At 34.9% G+C, this 20,857-nt stretch overlaps 1 long non-coding RNA gene across 3 annotated transcripts; it reads left to right on the top strand.

Moving 5' to 3' along the window:
* The first annotated feature begins 12,057 nt into the window (after positions 1-12,057).
* On the top strand, positions 12,058-16,141 carry LOC125498347 (uncharacterized). 3 transcript variants are annotated; one of them, XR_007275280.2, is made up of 4 exons: positions 12,066-12,441; positions 12,857-12,953; positions 15,581-15,723; positions 15,924-16,141. It is a non-coding gene; the product is annotated as an uncharacterized LOC125498347 (long non-coding RNA). The 3 variants fall into 3 exon arrangements; XR_007275279.1 differs by lacking the exon at positions 15,924-16,141 and having other exon boundaries at positions 12,058-12,441; positions 12,806-12,953; positions 15,581-15,889; XR_007275278.2 differs by lacking the exon at positions 15,924-16,141 and having other exon boundaries at positions 12,069-12,441; positions 15,581-15,889.
* The last annotated feature ends 4,716 nt before the right edge of the window (positions 16,142-20,857 follow it).

Consider the following 20,857-nt stretch of genomic DNA (forward strand, 5'->3'; position numbering starts at 1 on the left):
GTGTTATTGAAGATGATTCACTTCTATGGCACAAGCGTCTAGGACATGCTAGCTTTTCATTACTTGAGAAACTTAGATCAAAAGACCTTGTTTTAGGATTACCATCCATAAAATTTCATATTGATCAAGTTTGTGATGCATGTGCACGAGGTAAACAAGTAAGATCCTCTTTCAAATCTAAAACGATTGTAAGTACCACTAAACCATTAGAGTTAATTCATATGGACTTATGTGGACCCATGAGAATTCAAAGCAGAAGTGGAAAGAGGTATGTACTTGTGATTGTAGATGACTACTCTAGGTACACTTGGGTTATTTTTTTCTCTAGTAAAGATGAAACTTATGATGAGTTCCTTGTCTTTGCTAAAAGAGTTCAAAACCTAAGTGGACATAAAATAATGCACATTAGATCAGATCATGGCAAGGAATTCGAAAATTATAAATTTGATGACCTAAGCAGAGATAATGGCCTAGATCATAATTTTTCTGCCCCTAGAACACCACAACAAAATGGTGTTGTAGAAAGGAAAAATAGAACTTTGGAGGAAATGTCTAGAACCATGTTAATTGCTAGTGAACTTCCAAGGAACTTTTGGGCTGAAGCTGTTAATACTGCTTGTCACATAATTAATCGTGCCATGATGAGACCTATCATTAATAAAACTCCTTATGAACTTTACTTTGGAAAGAAACCAAACATCACCTATTTTAGAACATTTGGTTGCAAATGTTATGTGCATAATAATGGAAAAGATAATCTTGGAAAATTTGATGCAAGGAGTGATGAAGCAACATTTTTAGGATACTCCTCACATAGTAAAGCTTATAGAGTATATAACAAGAGCTATGTGTGTTGAAGAAAGCATTCATGTAATCTTTGATGAATCTGACAAACATAATCCAAGCATACAGGTTGATGACTATGAGATAGGGTTAGCACAACCTAGTACAAGGAACACAGATTCACAAGAAGAAGAAGAAGTGAAAGAGGAAAGGAACGAGGAATTCGAAAATAATGATCAATGATGTTCCTGTTCCTCAAGGAGGAGAAGATGCTCCTGTTCCTCTAAATGAAGGAACTGAGTCCACCGAGGCTAACAGAGGAACAACTGAGCAGAGTTCCTCATCCTCTCAAGGAACTCATGAGGAACAACATGTTCCTATAAGAGAGTTTCAACCAAAACCTTGGAGATTACAAAATCACATCCTGTGGAACTCATAATCAGCGACATATCCAAAGGTACGCAAACTAGATCTCAGTTAAGGAACTTTTGTGCATTTCATGCGTTCCTATCAATGATGGAACCAAGAAATCATGAAGAAGCCTTAACTGACTCTGATTGGATTATGCAATGCAAGCTGAATTAAATGAGTTTGAAAGAAACAAGGTATGGCATCTAGTTCCTTCATCTAAACAACAAAAAGTAATTGGCTTAAAATGGGTGTTTAGAAACAAACTAGATGAATATGGAACCATTGTAAGAAACAAAGCTAGACTTGTAGTAAAAGGTTATAACCAACAAGAAGGAATTGATTATGAAGAAACCTTTGCTCCTGTAGCTAGATTAGAAGCCATTAGAATTTAATTGCATTTGCTGCTTACATGGGATTTAAATTATATCAAATGGATGTTAAGTGTGCATTTTTAAATGGCTATCTAAACGAAGATGTATATGTTGAACAACCCCCTGGTTTGAAAATAATAATCTCCCAAATCATGTCTACAAGCTTGATAAAGCTCTTTATGGGTTAAAACAAGCACCTAGATCATGGTATGAGAGATTATCAAGTTCCTTTTAGAAAACAACTTTAAAAGAGGAAAGGTTGATAAAACCTTGTTCCTAAAATCTAAAGGAACTGATATTTTGCTTGTTCAAATATATGTTGATGACATCATATTCGGAGCTACTAATGAAACATTGTGCAAAGAATTCTCAAGTCTCATGAGCAATGAATTTGAAATGAGTATGATGGGTGAGTTAAATTTCTTTCTTGGACTACAAATCAAACAAACTGAAAAAGGTATAATTGTTCACCAACAAAAATACATAAAGGAACTATTAAAGAAATATGGCCTCGAAAATTCAAAGATAAATCACACTCCTATGGGAACTTCAACTAGATTAGATGAAGACTCCATAGGAACAAGTGTTGATCAAACAAAATATAGAGGAATGATTGGTTCACTTTTGTATCTAACTGCTAGTCGTCCAGACATAGCTTTCAGTGTTGGTTTGTGTGCTAGATTTCAAGCAAATCCAAAGGAGTCTCACCTCACTGCTGTGAAGAGAATTCTTAGATAACTTAAAGGAACAGATGATCTTGGACTCTACTATCCAAGAAGTGATACATTCGAACTAAAAGGATATGCAGATGCAGATTATGCTGGAGATCTTGTAATAGGAAAAGCACCTCAGGTATGGCACAATTCCTTGGTCATAGTTTAGTTTCTTGGAGTACCAAGAAACAAAACACAGTTGCTTTATCCACTGCTGAAGCAGAATATGTAGCGCTGCTGCATGTTGCTCTCAAATGCTTTGGATAAAACAACAACTTAGTGACTATGGAATAAACTTTGAATGTGTTCCTATTTATTGTGACAATACAAGTGCTATAGTATATCTAAAGATCCAGTGCATCATTCTAGAGTAAAGCATATACATATAGACATCACTTTTTAAGAGAAAATGTTGAAAAAGGTTTTGATAAACTTGAGTTTTGTCAAACTGATTATCAGATTGCTGATATCTAACTAAGCCTTTCAAAGAGATAGATATGAAAAATTAAGGCTTGAGTTAGGTTAATAAAAATTAAGTGATTGTTCCTATGTCATTCCCCCATGTTTGAATCAATTTGAGTGACTTTGTGTGCTAAAAATAATTGTGTTTAATTGCCTAAGACCATTGCAAATTGGAATGTTGCAAAACATAAACTGAATCAAAGAAATAAACAACTCACAAATGTCACATAATACTCCCCTTACTGTTCCTAAGGTCAAGAAACATGCATAATGAAGGAATTGATATGTAGCATTAGTTGTTCCTATAGCACAAGTTCCTTAGCATTTATTTTCTTTCAAAAATTAAAATTCATAAAAATCCGAAAAATCCGAAAAATCCCAAAAATAAGGGGAACCAGTTTTAATTAAATCTTGGTTCTTTTTCTCTTTTCGTTTTCTTCCTTTTTAATTTTATTTTTATTTTTTTGCTTTATTCCTTTCCCGCGTGTCATAAGTACTATTACATGCAAAACTTCCTTCTTTAATTCATCTAAAAACCGTGTTCCTCTAAACGCTTCATCTTCACCAATACCGAAACCTCATCACACCCTTTGATACTCCATAAAAACCTCCAAACCTTCACAAATCATGGCAAAAACTTCAAGAAACTCTCCTTTTCCAACATCAAAAACAACCGACACTTCAAAAATGGAAATTTCTTCATCTCCACACAAAACCCTTGAAACCGACATAATTCAAGAAAACCCCATAGAGGAACACAATTAGAATCTCCTAGAAGGAGCATGCGAAGAAGAAAATTGATTGGGGAAGACGATGAAGAAGAAACCCCGGAACAATCTCAGGGGGAAGAAGAAGAAACTTCACCTGTTCCTTCCAAAGGAACTGTTTCTTCGTCTTCCAAGAAAAGGGTCGAACGAAGTGAATCTAGGTATGTTTGGGTTTTTGCGTCGATTTAGAATGGGCATAAAATAGAATTTCAGAATTAACCTCCATTCTAAAGGAACAAGGCATGGAATTCTTGTTTGAATTCGCCTTTAATAATGCTCTTGTTCCTCTAGCTATGGATGAGTTTTGTGCAAATTTTTAATACTAATGGAACTTGCACAACTGAGTTAGAGGAAGAAAATAAGGTTTAATCAAGCAACTTTAAGCAAAGTATGGGAAGTTCCTTGCAAAGGAACTGATTTGTATTTTAAAAGGAAAGGAACTGTTTCCTTTCCGAATTTTCCTCAAGACAAAATCTTAGAATATTTTGGAGGAACAGCTGGCCAAAACAAACTTAACCATAACCTACTCTCTCCCCTTCACAAAGTACTGTTTAACTTGGTTTGGAGAGCACTCATTCCTCGAACTGAAAAGAGGAATGAAGTGGGTCTCTTGGATATGTGTTACATGTTTTGCTTGGCCCACCACATACAAATCAATTTCCCTTCCCTCTTCATTCAACACTTAACCACTGTATTGAGAATAATTGTGTATTGGGTACGGTGCTTTAACTTCCTTCTTCATCATTTGAAGTAAGACTTACGGTTGGACCACATAGGAGTCAAACAAGGGAACATCTTGAATGAGAAGACCCTAAATGGACTTGGCTTGTCTGTCCAAGAAGGTGTTCTCATTCAAGGAAGAATGGCTTCCAGTTCCTCAGGAAAAAGAAAACTGCCCAAACTGAACTTAGAAGAAATAATGATGTAATCTTGGATAACCCTGTTCCTAAGCCGGAGGAACCGAAACCTAAGAGGCGCAAACACATTGCCACTAAGCCTAAACCTCTGTTCCTCTGAGAGTGAGAAAGAGCACTCGTGAAAAATTGCTCCTGTTCCTGTTCCTTCCAACGAGGACTCTCCTTTAGTCCTTTCGGATAATGAGGAACAGGTACCCTCACTCTCAAGGAACCTACTCCACCACCATCTCCCAAACTCTCTGTTCCTTTCACAAAATACCCTCCATTTCACCTCTCCTTCTCTGTTCCTTCCAGTTTTGAGCAGTTGAAGGATGAAATAAAAGGCCCAAATCCTTTTGCTTCCACCTCCACAACTCTTCCACCCACACCACCATTCTTCCTCCCATTTATCACCCTTCACCTTCTGTTTCCATTCCTGGAACAGATGAGCCTTCCACTCAAACCCCTCCAGTTCCTTCAACAATCCCCATCTGCCTCAGTTCCAAGGGTAAGGAACAGGAATACCGGATGATACTAACTGGGTTAAGAAGTCTGCCTTCCTGCACAACATATGATAAAATTTTACAATCATCTTCATTGGACTTTGGATGCCAAAACTGATACTATGATAAGTCTTATGAAGAAATTGAGTGATACCGTGGTTGCGCAGCAAAAGAAGATGGACTCTATGGCTCGTGCCTTGGAGGAGCTGAAGGAACAGGTTGACTCATCATGGGGTGGTGATGAAAAATTGGAGGATGTGGTTGAAGAAGAAGTTGTAGAGGAACACCATTCCCCTTCCCTTTCTTAGTTTTTTTTTTTGTTTTGTTGTTCCTGTTTCTTTCATCAAGGAACACAACTTTTGTTTCTTCCTTTTTCTTTTCTTTCTTTGTTTTGTTATGGAACAAGTGCTATATAATCAATGACTTTTGCTATATTGTCTATGTTTCTAAATGTTTTGCATAATTTCTTCCTTGGAATGGCTAGTATTATGTGATTGATGTTTGAGCAAGTTTACTCTTTGATTTTCTAACTTAACCACAACTGGTGCTTGCATATTGGTCTTAAGGTGATAAATCAATTCATCAATTCATGCAGAGTCTATTCTTTTTGAGGATGACAAAGGGGGAAAAGGATTTAAGGAACAAACTGTACATAAACTATAAAAAAATTGAAAAAATTAAAAAGATAGAAATGTAAGGTTAAGGTAAATGAAAAATCAAAACTTCAGTTACTACATAATTGTGTTTTATTTTTCATTTTCTTCTTTATGTTTTTATTATTCATTCACTTATATTATTTGTTATTTTCCTTAGTTTGTACCTTTGTTGTCATCATCAAAAAGGGGGAAATTGTTGAACCCTAGTTTTGATAATGACAAAGAAACAAAGGAACAAACTAAGTAGTGAACTAATGAATTATTTAAGTGTATGGTGTTAAGGTATCAATGCAAGGAACTGGGAGAATACGAAGTCAATGAAGAAGTCAAGAGAGGATTTCAAAGGCTAAGTAAAGAAGTTTCTATGTTGATACTGGAGCAAGCATTGGATCAAGAATAATAGAAGCTAGGCGTTTTATTTTCTAGTTCCAATGTAAAGGAACAAAGAAAGAATGGTAAGGAACTGTGGCAGTTATTTGAGAATGAAGCGTTTGTTCCTTTGTAAGGAACAAACTAAGTGGCACTTAGCAAATATGTTAAAGGAACTGATTAATAAAGGAACTAGACTTAGGCGTGTAATTGTAACGGTTAAAAGATAATGAGTAAGTCATGCCTAATTATAGGAAATTAGTTATATCTAATTTCAAATGATAAAATCAGTTTTAAAAAGAAAATCTGTTTTGAAAAAGATTTTATTTTTCGGAAAATAAGAAAATAAATATCCGGTTGTTAGAAAGATTTTTTTCAAAGATATTATTTTCTTAAAGATTAGAAATTCAGTTTAAAGATAAAAAGAGTTTATAAAAACTGATTTTCGGATAAGCTCAAGGAACTCCTATTATTTAGGAGTAATGGCTGCATTTTATCCACGTTCATTTATAGTTCATGGGATCATGGGACATGATGTAAAACGTGTTCCTTAGGGGAAGGAACATCATGGGTAATGGATTAAACATGTACTCTAACATTAATCCCACGTTCTTCATGATTAACACTATAAATATAGAAGTCTAGATAAGTTCCAAATTGTGTCTGACTAAGTAATTAAGTGAGTTTAACTTATTAAGTGTCAGTGCCTTCATTCTCTCATAATAGCCATTTGTTCTTTGCCTTCTTACTCTAATTCCACTAAGCTTATTTCGATCAATTGTATTTTGGTTTTTGGGGTAAGGGAACTTTGAGTGAAGTTCTGTAAGAGAGAAGGCTTTGAGTGAAGCTTGTATGTGTGAGAAAACTTCGAGTGAAGTTGAGAGGAACTGCTGTTAAGGGAACAGTGGTCAGGAACTTGAGTTTAGGAACTCAAGGTGTGGCTCGAGTTAGAATTAGGTTGTAACAGAGTTGTTTGGCCTAATTAGTGAAAGTGTTGAGTTTAAAATCCCTAGTGGTCGAGGTTGTTTCTTCTTGTTGGGCCCAAGAAGTTTTTCCTCGTAAAAATCCCTTGTGTTCCTTTAGCTTGTTTATTCGTTTAAGTTTTAATTTCCGCAAAAAGTTACGTTTATTTCTACACCTACAATTCACCCCCCCTCTTGTAATGTTCCTAGGGAAATAACAAGTATAAACACTAGATCAACTACAAGAGGGTGGGTGAATTATAGTTGGGGGGATTTTCAAACTTTTTGCGGATAATAAGACTTGAAAGATAATGAGGAGAAATAATACAAGGAAGAACACTCGAAAATTCTTTTAACAAGGTTCTCTTCCTCAATTCTTTAGGAAGAAACCTTGCTCTTTTATTTATAAAAGTTATTCCAACTTATTATAAATCAATCCTCACTCAGTTCCTCTAGGAACCAGTTCCCAGTCACGTTGTTCCCCCCTGACACGTGACTTTCCTCACTTGATTTCACTAGAAGTGTTCTCTTTCTCTTTTCTCACTCTCGAATACAAAATTTGAGTTCTATCAACCCACACTCTAAGAATATTACAAATGTGTATATTAAATAAAGAAGCAATTACAAGAAAAACTTTCTAAATAACTATTGACTTGATCTCGCGTGAAAGTTCTTAAGTTTTCTTCGTATAATTTCTTCCTTAAATAGCTGCTGAAATACTTCCTTCATCTGGACATGGTGTGCTCCATATTCTCCTCAAATGGTGCGAGTGGAGTAATGGGATCATGGCCTGATTTTCACTGCACTTCCTCCATTCTTTTTGCAACGGAAATAAACTGCCTTCCACTAGCCGTTAGTGGAAGTATCTTCAGCAAGTTGGTTGGAGAGCTTCAAGGAATCAGCTCCACAATTCATGCCACGCCATGGGAGTTTGTTGGAGAGCTTCAAGGGATCATCTCCACGCTATTTTCCAACTAATTTCATGCATAACAACAGCAACAAAATATCTACTAGCTTAAAGAATATTTTATCCAAAGATTCTAAGTTACTAGAATATTAAACATACCATATGATAAAGATTCAAAGAGTATAAGATAAATATCTTGACTTAGATTAAATAATTAATATTTCTCAACAAGATATAAATTCAAATTGGAACATTACATTATTTTTGGTTTTTTATAATTTTCGCTTAAATAAATAAATATTATATAATGAATTAACCTAAGTATTTGGCATAATCAAAACATGGAATACAACAATGTTCCCCCTTTTTGATGATGGCAAATAGTTGGCAAAAATTAAGAAAAACAAGAATATATTAAGAACTTATGAAATTTAAAAAAAATGTGAAAACTCTGAGACACTCTAAAACTATTTAAAACTCTAAAACACTAAACTGTGACTAGGAACAAAGACAACAATCCTAAGAATAGAGACAAAGATCATACATCTTCCCCCTTTTGTCATCATCAAAACTAAGTAGTGAAACCTGCAGCACTAGTAGAGTCAACAATCTTAAATTAAGGCAAGTAGCTCTAACATACAATCTCAGAATATTATCCATCCACACATTCCAAGAGAAAGATACAGGAACAAGCACAATAAAGCACTAGTATATCAGGAGTAGAGTTCAAAATAAAAGAGAAGAAGATGAAAAATAAAAAAAATGCATATATTGAAATTCTTGTGTTTGCCACACGAAAAAGAAAAACAAAATAAAGTACGATGCAATTGTTCGTCAAATATACAACCCAAAATCAAAATATTTAAAGGCTTAAGTAGAAGGGACTGGGATCAGGGAAGTTCATGAATGGGAAAGGAGGCAGCAACAGTGTCGATCTTCGTGCAAATGTTGGAGGCACCCTTGTTCATAGCATGAAGAAGCTGATCATGCTGAACATCTTGATGGGCAATTTGAGCCTCCAAAGCTTGCATCCTTGTTCTGAGTAGAGCAATTGAAGCTTGAATCTCCTTGAGTATCCCTTGCAGACCTGAAGTAGACAGAAGAGGAAAATCCACAGCTTGAGAAGCTGTTTCTGAAGGACCTTGCTCCTCCTCTAGATCAATCATGATCCCACTCACTGGGTTCCTCCTAGGTTCAGCAAGCCTCTGACTCTTCCTCACATTCTGCTTGACCCCAAATCCTACTTCCTCTTCTCTCCTCCTCTTGCTAGCAGGTGTAACCTCCTTCTCCACCTTAACCTTCACCTCTTCAACCTCAAACCCCAACACACCCCCGTTAACTTGTAAACTTAGGCGAGAGAGGGTGTTATTGGTTAGGTAATTCTCGGGTTCTATGGCAAAAGAGGGTTTTGAGGGCAGTTTAATCTCGCACTTTTTTAAGATTATGTGGGAAAAATTTATATATAAAAACAAAACCTGATTCAATACATCTCAAACAAGCAACCAATATTGCAATCAACCAATTCAACCAATGTTCAATCTAATACAAACACTAACAAGTCAGTTGGCTCCTTCTTCTTCGATGACCCGTAAAAAGTATTGCGCAAAAAGTTCTTTGAGGTCGTTCATATCATATATCGAGTATGGCTCAAGACTTTAAGGAAAAGCATATAAATATGTTAATAGCTAATAAACTTTAAAATTATATAAGTATAAATAACGAATTTATAACATACATATACCTCATACAAATTATTTGAATCATAGTAGAAGCGGATGATTAGAAGCATGTATCTCATTACGAAATAACCACATTCATCTCCTCCCGATTTTTTAGCATACTACATTAAATTTTAGATATATATTTAAATCGGAAATGAATACTAAATGGAATTATAAAATCTGTATCAAATACAAAACCATAAGACTTCTACCCACATAGTTATCCAAGAAAAGTTAGTTCCTTTTTTGGATCCTTCAAGGCGCGTGAATTTTGTATATGCACTAAGTACAAAAAATTTGTAACAATAAAAGAATTACTAGAAACATTTATAAATTATTTTAAATATTATAAAATACATGTAAACTTCTTAACATGTATATATATAACAATTATTAACTTACGTATTCAACGGTATCTTAATAGCTAAGAATCTATCTCTCCGAAGCGAATCAAATATATACACCGTTTTCTTAGATAGACAAATGACAAGAAGAATCCAATGTTCCCTAAGGCATGAAACAAAATGCAAGGTTCATATATATAACTACAAGTTCATAAAGATAAAACAATGTAAAGATTAGTTTAACTAACATACTTTTAAATGTACGAACATATGACAAACACATTTGTTGATTTTCTTTCATTGAACTTGCCATGTAGTTGATCACGACATCTAGTTGATTGCGTATCATGGTCTTCGAAATCAAACTTGGCCACATGAAACCAATATATGCATCTCCATGCTCCTCAATCTCATCTGCCAAGTGCCTACACTCCAAATACTTATAGTTAGGAGAAACAATAATAAAAATAAATATCAATTTTAATTAGTTTAGAGTTTGAGAAATCTCACATCATAACTACTTGAAAAATGGATACTTAAGCCATTCTCCCGTGAGAAATGAAAAATATCTTGTCGCGAGAGAATGATCATCTGATCACTATGATAGTCGAAGACAGTACCCTTCTTAATTTCCATAGTAAAAGGCTCATTTGGGGGTTCTTTTGAAAAATATTCGGTGCATATCCTTGACAATATCAGGCATGTCCTCTAGTGACAAGTCCATAAAAGGATCTACGTGCCTATGTGCAGACTCATCGGTGCAAGGATCGGTACCAACCATTTTTTTTCTTCTTCTTCATCGCACCTTCTTTAGGTATATGTTCTTAATTAAATTTGACTTCTTTTTTATTCATACTATATATAACATAAAGATTACTTGGTATATATAAATCAAGATTTATGAGTATATACATTTAGATTTCTTATTATATAAATCAAAATACTAAACATAAGTTACCTGATTATCTGAGGCTAAAAATACCAACTCTTTCGGCCATTCTATGAATGAATCCTCAGCTTGACCGAGTTTCATGATGAATAGAGTAGGTAGTTGTAATAGCCCATGTCTTGATCATGTTTTAGTTAACGTTAATTATGTTTATTAGTTATTAAGTTTTAATATTAATGGGAATCTACTGAGAATTATTATTTTAAATGCTATTATCTCATTGTGGGTTTTATGAAAATGAGGGTATTTGAGTTTAATTTTAAGTAAAAGAAAAGAAATTATTATATTTTAAAGAGATCTTCATTCTCTCTCTTCGTGGTTGTTCAAGAGAAGCTTTCTACTTCTTTTCCTCTCTGTGTCATTTTGTGATGCAGCCAACCAATGTCATATTTTTGACGTGTCAGTTCTTCATAAATCAACTGGGTTCTATCAATCTAGAAAAAAAATACTTATTGATCTAATCTCCTTCTAGAAATCTAGAGAATTAAACCCAACTCCTCTATTTTATCCACCTCCTTCTAATTCAATCTCTCTCCTCTAATTTTCTTGGTCCTAAAGTTGCGGCCAATTATTTGCTCAAAATCTTCATCATGCAGATGTTTTTTGGGAATATATGTTGCATGAAAGTCGTAGATCTCTTCGAGATACTCAATTTAGTCTCAAAAATCACTCAATTCCTACTTGTGTACTATAAGTTATGCCTCTTGCAAGTTTCCTGTCATATGTTGTTGCTATTCAGCGAGCTGCTACGTTGTTGTTGCTCTGCATAGCTACTGCCCATTTGTTCCCTCTTACGTGTCTTGTTGCTTAGGAATTCTTGAATCAGTAGTATGATTGATTTTCTTGTTTATGGTTTTTAGATTTCATAATCAATTAGTTTATGAATTTAAACTTGTATTATACTTGTGTTAAATTTCTCAAATCAGTTTTGGTAAACTTTAAGATTAATTAAATATTCCTGTAAATGTGTATCTTATTTGATGCAACTTTCAAGTAGTATTTACATTATTGGAAAAAAGCTCAAATATTTCTTAAAAACGGCTGCAGTTAATGCAAAAATAGTAGCCCTTAAGTTTAAGGTTGCGGTTGGCCAAAAACACAACCCTTTTTATTTTTTAATAAAAAATATGCACGCTCTTGTTTCGGTCGCTAAACCTTGTACGCATTCTTCACACATCTCTAGCTATTGCACATGCCCTAACCCCCTCCCTTTATTGCATTGACACATGCTACCAGCACCAGCTACTAGTGCACCACCCACCCCCTTTAACGCGGCAACGTGCATACTCGCTCCTTCAAGAACACCTGAAATCTCAAAAACATGGCCTGCAATTATCTTACCCAATCCCATTGCTTCTTTCTTTTTTCCTAGTAATAATTATCCTTCTCAATGATCAAGCTTTACCTTACAAGTTTTATATAAAGCAAAAAAAAAGGCTAAATACAGAAAACTTATTAAAAAGACTAACTTACCCTTTTTAAAATTTAACCCACCTAAAACAAATTACCAACCCTCACCCACACCCTCACCCTCATCCTCACGCAAAACAAATTTACTTCCTCGTCTTTTAAAGTCGAAACTTGAGAAAACGCCATTGACGATCAAAATTCGAAGCTCCAATTCCAGGTTTTCCTTTACTTCTCTTCATCATCATCCCCAATTTATCTCTTCTTCTTTCTGGATTTCATTTTAGTTTTCTTTCATCAATTAATGTTGATTTCTGCTCGTTAATTAGAGTTTTAATTATTCTCCATGTGAAAATTTTCTTGGTAGGAGAATGCTGTATCGATCTAATTTGTAAATTGTGCGATTTTTTTCATTTTGTTTGTTTAATAACTATGATCTTCTCTTTGTACATTACCTTTATTGATGGCCCGAATTAGGATTTATGATTTGTTCTTATTTCGATTATTGTGATTTGGAGCAGATTATAGGTGTGTGATTACCTGAATTTAAGATGTATTGTTTAATTTCATGACTTTATCCTCAGAATGATTGACATTGGCTGTTTTAATACTCCTCCTCACCTGTGAATCTGCAGCAGCGTTCGCGAGACGACAGTGGTGCCGCGCCGACACACGCGACGACCCACCCTCCTCTTCGTGCGATGCAACGACCACCATCATCTACCACATAAGGTTAGTTTTCTTGAAATAACCTTTAATTATTTTGTTCTTGTAGATTTGATTTGATTCTTGAATTGGGTGTTCTTTGATTGAGATTTTTGGTGATTGTTTGTTTGAAGAGAACTTATAATATTGAATTAGAGTATTTTTGCTGAATTACCTACTGAATTAGAGCATGTTTATTGTTTGTTTACTGAATTAAATGGCACCATTTATTTGCATTTACAACAACTACAAACTTCTGAATTCTGAAGCTTGCAATTTACCAATGTTTCTGAATTCTGAAACTTATTGAAAGTTGGAGTTGGTATTCACAAGTACCAGGAAGCTCTTTGCAAAGGTGGGTAGGAGTTGAATCAGACCTGATTAGATTAAACTCAATATTGATTGCATTGGATCAGCTCTTGAGATTACCTCAGTGGTGATCAGATCATGATAAGTACTATTCATTCCAAATTTTGATTTAGACATGAGTTTAACAGCCTGTCTACAAAACTTAATTGGTTAGGTTTTAGGGTACCCACATTTAGACCTCCCAAAATCCCATCATAGGCAGGATAATACATGATGCTACACTACTTGTATACATTTTACACTACATGATATATCAGATGTCAAGTACTAGAGAAAGAGGTTGTATTAGCCAGAAAGATGGAAATAAAGGAAAAGGAAAGAGGCAATTACTTGACACTAAAGCACCATCGGAGAAAAATTATAGTGGTCGACTTGGAAAAAAAATGATAGAACCCGAGAAGGTGTTACAATGTCTGCGAGAGGAGAGAGAAAGGAGGTGAAGGGTTTGAAGATGGGGGAATCAAACGTAACGTGATTTGTTTCCTCTGGTGGGAGGAGGGTTTCAAGATGATGGAATCAAAATTGGGCCAGTAAGGGAGTGAAAAAAAATGGATAACCCAACCAAACATAAAATAAGGGAGTGTGTGTAACAACCCCAATCTTTGAACCGTATTTTATTAAATAAAGTCAACATCTTTTTTCTTTTTTTAAAAAAACGGCCATTCAAAATTTGGGGTTATTACGCCACATCTATTTTCCTTCAAAAACAAATGTAAGGCTAACTAAAGTAATAGTATATTAATAGAATTTGAAAACTAGTTAGTTAAGGTATTAAATAAAACCAAACCAAATAGTCTCGCCTTCACAATCCAAAATCCTATGATAACTTAATAATAATCCTCAAAATAAGGTAATCTTTTATTTCACAACTAGGTGGATCTAAAACTACTTGAGCGCTCACTCTTGGAACGTAATCCCCTTTCACCAACCTGCAAAATTTAATAGAAAAGAAAAAGAGAATAAATATACAAAAATTAGTAAAAACTAAGTAATTCCAACTCCATCCCGTAAAATAGTAATAGTTTTATTTTGAAAATAATTTCATATAGTATTCAACATATTATATTATAGTATATACACGTACACAAACAGTCAAGAAAACATTAATATAATATGTTATATAATTCATGCAAAGTTATCTTTAATTAAGAAATGGGAATGGAACGCCAGTAGGCCGGGACTAGTCCCAGTAACCACCTACTTCAACAGTGGGTCGTCACCCAAATAGTAATTTATGGCCAACATCATTTTACAGAATGTCCCTAGTGTGCACACCCCTCACTAATAGCCTAATGATCTCCGCAGACGCGCGCCACTATGTCCACTATTAGGAGGAAGACAATAACAGAATAATAAAAGTTCACAACGTGTTGGTAGCCTAATGATCAAACGTCACTAGGTTCACTACTTCACAGGGTAGCTGTTCATTACCTATGGAGGATCCAAATCCATAGGTTTCATTCCCATTTCATATTTCCACTTTACGTACTTAGTAAATTTTAGGACAACCAAGAACATATAATTTACAACATACACCACACTATACACATACAATAAAACATGATACACTTTAATTACTTTTGGTTGTGAAAAGTCAAACGTCCAATATCACATTACCCATAAAGTCCGAAATCACATACATCGTTTAATCATAACTTTTCCATAATCCAATAGTCATCAACTTACATGAGTTAACGTGAATTATACCAGTACCAAGTTCCCTTAGAATAACATAATAACATTAGTTGTACAAAATCATCATAGTAGACTAACGGTAAAAGTACTTATTTATAACATTATAATAATATAATTACTAATATAGTCATATGGTACATATAGTAGTACTTTACACAATAATAATAAGGTTCACACAATTGCACGTTTGTAAACACGTAGCACGTAATTTTCCTATACTGGATTCTAAAGTGGATGGACATTGCAAATTACCTCGAGTGCACGTAGCGTAGCAAAAGTTGGCCTAAAATTCACCTTCTAAGTATTCTCTGTCTACAATAGCACAATAATAATTCTAATTAGTTGACTAATAAAGCGGCATAAACTAAATTGTAATTACATAAGGTTGTTAGTCTTTTAAGTTAGACAAAAGAGGAAAAAAATATTTTTTTTTTTTAAAAAAGGAAGGGAAACATGGTTGTAATCGTATAAGAGACAAGACCAAGGTTTCCTTTTGTTTTTTTTTTTTAAGATATGAAAAGCAATTGGGTTGTAACCCAATAAACCAAAGTTACTGATGACTTTGCAAAACATATTTGTATAACATGAAGGAAAATAATTGAGAGAAGAAATGAAGGGAAAGGAAGTAGAGAAGAAGAAGAAGGAAGCTGGAGCTAGAATGGCATTCCGATAACCAGAGCACGACGCCGATTCGGGTCGCCAGAACTCCAGTGTCGTTGGTGGGTTCGTTTGGGTCAGCATTTTCTCTCTCTATATTTCCTTTTCTTTTTTTTTGCTGAACAGATTCGAATTTGCGAGAAATTCAGAGTATATGTATGGCTGTAGAGAAAAAGAATGGTAGTGTGTGTCAATGTATGGAGAATTTTGGCGGTTTGTACTGTTGATGGGTTGTTTACATATTCCAGACTGTTTATTTTTTTTTTGTTATTGTAGCCATGAAATTGGAGTTCAGATTACAAAGGAAGGAGAAGAGAGATAACATTACTAGTTAGCAAGAGAAGAGATGTGTGCTGAGTGATGTGAATTAGAGGAGTATATATAGGATGGAGGAATGGGAGGTGAAGAGGAGGAAGATGAATCAGATTGGGAAGATCAAACAACTCATATTGTTTTTGTATTCCATCAGTAACTGAAGTTTCTGATCAGTTCAAGAAGGCCCATTGAATTTACTTGGCTAATTGGAAGACTAAGAGCTTGGATTTAATTAAAATGGATAATTTGAAATTATTAGAGTTTTGAGAAAAAAAATAGTCAATGTAAATAAATTATTTGTGTAAAATAATTATTTCAAACTCGTTAAAAATTCAGGATATTACAGTGTGTTACCTCAATCCGTTTCCAAGCCCATAATATTTCCAACCAAATGGGCCCTTAATGGAGTCACATGACATAGTTTGGTTACCTTCTAGGCCCTACTAAAATCACAACAGCCCATGCTCAAGTCATATAGATAATCATTAATAGTTGGGATCTATAAAAAAAGCAATGACCCATAATTGAGACTCTCAATGTTAATATTTCCTTTTAATTATGGATAGTGTAAATTCATCATGCCTTTTGATTTCGTTCAATTGATTTAGCTTATTAATAGTTTTTATGTAATTAGTAACTTGAATGATGAAATTAGTTTGTGGTTATGGCAGTGAGTTTTTTCATGACTAAATTATGTAATTTTAATTAGTTTAATATTTATATGACTAATGAGGAGAGGACACCTCATCCTGGAAAATAACTTTATTTCTAGAAAACCAAATAAACCATCAAGCAAAATAAAAAGTGAGTCAAATCTAAGCAGGACGAATTATCCTTGATAAGATTTAAATTAGAAAAAATATCATATGACAGAGTAACGGAAGGGGGACAAGCCCATCCATAAAGATCGTGAATCCAAGAAAACACATCTCTTGAGCACTGACAGACAAAAAGAAGATGATTAACAATTTCAGAATGGTGATTACCAAAAATTCCTTCCTGAGGGAGGAAGACATGACTTTTCTGAAGTCTAACTTTAGTCGGAAGCCCATATTAACAAATCTTCCAAAGAAAATTCTTGATTTTAGGAGGAATCTTCAGCCCCCAAATCCAAGAGAAAGGCTTCGGGGGCGAGCCAACCCCCGAACTAATAAAGCCCCTGACTTTACAGAATAATTACCATCTGAAGTCAAACCTCAAATTAATTTATCAGAATCAGCTTTATGTATGGAAGAAATAAACTATAAATAGTTTAACAAATGTTCGAAGCTACAATAGAAGCTGATAACTCTTTATCCATTGCCGAAACTCGTTAATAACTTCACTTACCTTTAAATTCTCATACCCCCTAGCGGGGACACAAATAGAGGAGATTGGTATTGAAACACTCAATTATCTTCCCAAAAAGAAACTTGAACACTTGAGTTAACAATACATCTTCATCCTTTCTTAAACATATCTCTCGATGAGATAACTTTTTCCACAGCCAAGAACAATTACTAGAAGGGGAATACTCAAGAATAGATAAACCTTTAAGATACTTTTTAGAAATCATCTTAACCCATAAATTAAATGGGTTATCAATAATCTTCCAAAGCAACTTCATTTGTAAAGCAAATTATTAACATGCGCTTTCCTAAAACCCAAACCGCCAAACTTTTTTGGGAACCCAAATTTTATCCTATCCTATTAAATTAGTAACTCCCAATTCAAGAAACTTATTTCAAAAGAAATTCCTATATGTTTTGTCCAACTCTGACTGAATAGACGCCGGGAGTAAAAAGCTTTGTCATAATTGACTTCTCCAATCCTATTAGCCCACAATAGAGACTCACATCTTAACTTCTATAAATGTATTCATGTCTTCTTGGTTCATTTTATTGTAAAAATGTTCCAATACAATCGTATACTTTTGGCGATGATGTTCTTTAACATATATTTATTTTCTATCATGAATAATTAGTTCCCTAGTTTTGTGTAAAACTTGTGAGCAGCAACTTTGCGTTTCTCTTGTACACTATAGAAATTAGATTCACCGGGGTAGTGTTTAGGATTTTATATTTTATATTAAATAATGAACTTCTAATATAGATTTACTTTTTGTAGGCAACAATTCTAGATTTTCAAAATGGCAAAATTTAATTCTGAATACAATGTCTGGAAAATTCTAAAATTTAGTATTTTAGATATTTTAATTCAAATTTATTGTTCGAAAAGTTACTATAATTGCTATTCTAGAATTCTCATAATTTCAAATAAAAATTTCTCTGAATATCATTCTAAATTTCCAAGGGGAAGTTTCTTTGAAAATCCAATATGAATACACTAGTTTTCAATGCACGCGATGCATGCGTCGATTGTTTGGGTCTATTTTTAGTAAATTTCATCAAAATAAAATTATATAAGTGTGCTTTATAATTATTGTTATACAAACTATTGTAATCTATAAATTTTTTAATAATTGAGATAAACATTTAGATGTAAAGTTTTGTAGTCAAACTAAATTTGTAATTTTTATTATTATTGAGTAACCACTTTTCTTATTATGTCGAGTTACTTTGTTAATGCATATTTATTTTATTTGGAATTTATGAACTATCTTTAAATTAGAAAATGATATAATTGTACAAAATCTGAATATCCAATTAACTATATATATATTTAGCTAAGGATAAAAAAGATATTTCATTGGGGGACACATAGCTCCCCCCTTGGCTTATATAATAGAGATAGTTTCTTCTATCAACCAAGTCTCATTTTTCCTTTTAATCTTTTGCAGATGTGTTATTTCAAGTTAAGAAAAGAGTTTAACAGGAAAAAAAATGGAATATTGATTAACTTCTTCATGAACATCTTATGTTTCTGTCTAAGAAATTAAGGATTATTGAAGGTTGAGACTTGATGTGGGCCCCAAGAAGGCTCGCCTGAGCTCCGTTAACCATACACTGAAATCATGCAAAACAAGGCTAGACTACACCGGGGGTGGTTCCGGGATCTCCCTTTGACACTCAAGTCAGATGTGATTGAGGTAGAGAAAGAAAGTGATCAATTTAGAGAGAGATGATCTATCTTTTGGTAGGTTAGAATTAAATACATATTCATTTATGAGATTGGTGTTATTTATATTGTTGGAAATTCCCATACAAGTAACTTTTATAAGATGGGCCTTTCTTGAGATAAGTGTCTATGTTTCCTTTTCAAGTAACCATATTATCCACCTCTTTTGTGGATCCTTAAACTTCTGAACTTAGGTAAAGTCCTAAGTGGGACCCACAAATGCCATACGTCTGGTGATTAGGATAACTTTCTTGTGATATTGGGCTGGTCATTTATTGAGCCCAAACAATTAGCCCCACGCCATGGATGTGGGATCATTGATGTCCAACCTGATGACGTGCATCTGTGGCGGAATAGAAGTCTCCTCCTCTTGGGATGTTCGATTGAAGTGTAAGAGTTTTAGGATCAATCTTGCGCTGACCGATCCACCACTTGTTACAGGGTCTTTGTACCAGCCGAGTGGGTGTGATGTCACTCGGATGAGGCTAATAATCCCCTTGCTGTCTGAACGGCCTCAAGATGCTTAGCCATTTTTTTACTGAGTACAGAGTGGTTCAACATGAGAGTATGGGGACTCCATGCTGACCGAGGGATAGGATGCTACTCGGACGAGTGTTGTCCGAGTGGGGGCGATGAGATACTTAGTCATATTATTTAACTAAGTGTAAAGTGGCTCGGCAGAGGAGTTAGAGGACTCCATGCTAACCGAGGGAGTAGGACGCTGCTCGGACTGGGGCTAATCACTAGTGAAAAAAACGCAAGGATAAATCACTAGCCGACTCAACTTTTCCATTTGTTTGTGGCCTTAATACTGCGGAGAACGTCGTCTAAATTCCTAATCGAACACAACACTCCCTAGTTGGGCCGCTGTCGAACTCTCGTCCATTGTCGGACCTTGGTACTCCGAAGATGATGTTTCTCCATATGAATGCTTGGACCTGCTTGTCAATTATTGAGGAGAGTAGTTCAGCTTCAGTCCACTTGTTAAATCAGTCGATTGCCACTATCAGGAACATCCTTTGACCTGATGCTGGGGAAATGGTCTGAGGAGGTCCATTCCCCACTTGTCGAATGGCGAAATCGCTTGAATTGTGGTCAGCGGGGTGGTAGGGGACCTGGGAATGTTCGAGTGGAGCTGGCAAGAGGGGCACTTCTTAACCAGTTTGTGTGCGTCCCTTTTCAAAGTTGGCTAGTAGTAACCGGCTTTGAGGAATTTTCTTGCTACTGTCCTTCCCCCTTGATGACTTCCACATGCTCCCTCATAAGTTTCTCTTAGGATGTAGTCTTCCTCCTTGGGGGATACACATTTGAGCAGGGCATGAGTGAATGACTTTTTGTAGAGCTGGTCCCCATGCCACATGAACCACCCTAACTTGTGCCTGATCCGCTTGACCTCTTTATGATCCTCGGGTAATTCTCCATCCTTCATATATTTTCTCACTTTATCCATCCAGGTGGATGACTGATGTAAAACTTCCCACATGATGGTCCGAAGGGCTAACCACTCCGTTGAGCTTACCATCCGAGCCAAAGCATCATTTTGTTGGTTTTATGATCTATGTATGTGAGTGGTATCAAATTCAGATACCTGTTTGATGAATTCTTGGGTTTTGGCCAAGTGCATTCCCATGTTGTCTTTATTGGCCTCGTACTCACCCGACACTTGCCCTCATATGAGTTGCGAATCAGAATTTGCTTTAATGGATGTGACTCCAACCAGAATGCAAAGTTGTAGCCGAAGTATGAGTGCTTCATATTCAGCTTCATTGTTTGATCCGAAGAATTTGAACTTTATGGCATATTCCATTTTATCTCTAACAGGAGGCTTGATTACTAGC

The sequence above is a fragment of the Beta vulgaris genome, chromosome 6, assembly GCF_026745355.1.
Source record: "Beta vulgaris subsp. vulgaris cultivar EL10 chromosome 6, EL10.2, whole genome shotgun sequence".
Taxonomy (NCBI): Eukaryota; Viridiplantae; Streptophyta; class Magnoliopsida; order Caryophyllales; family Amaranthaceae; genus Beta; species Beta vulgaris.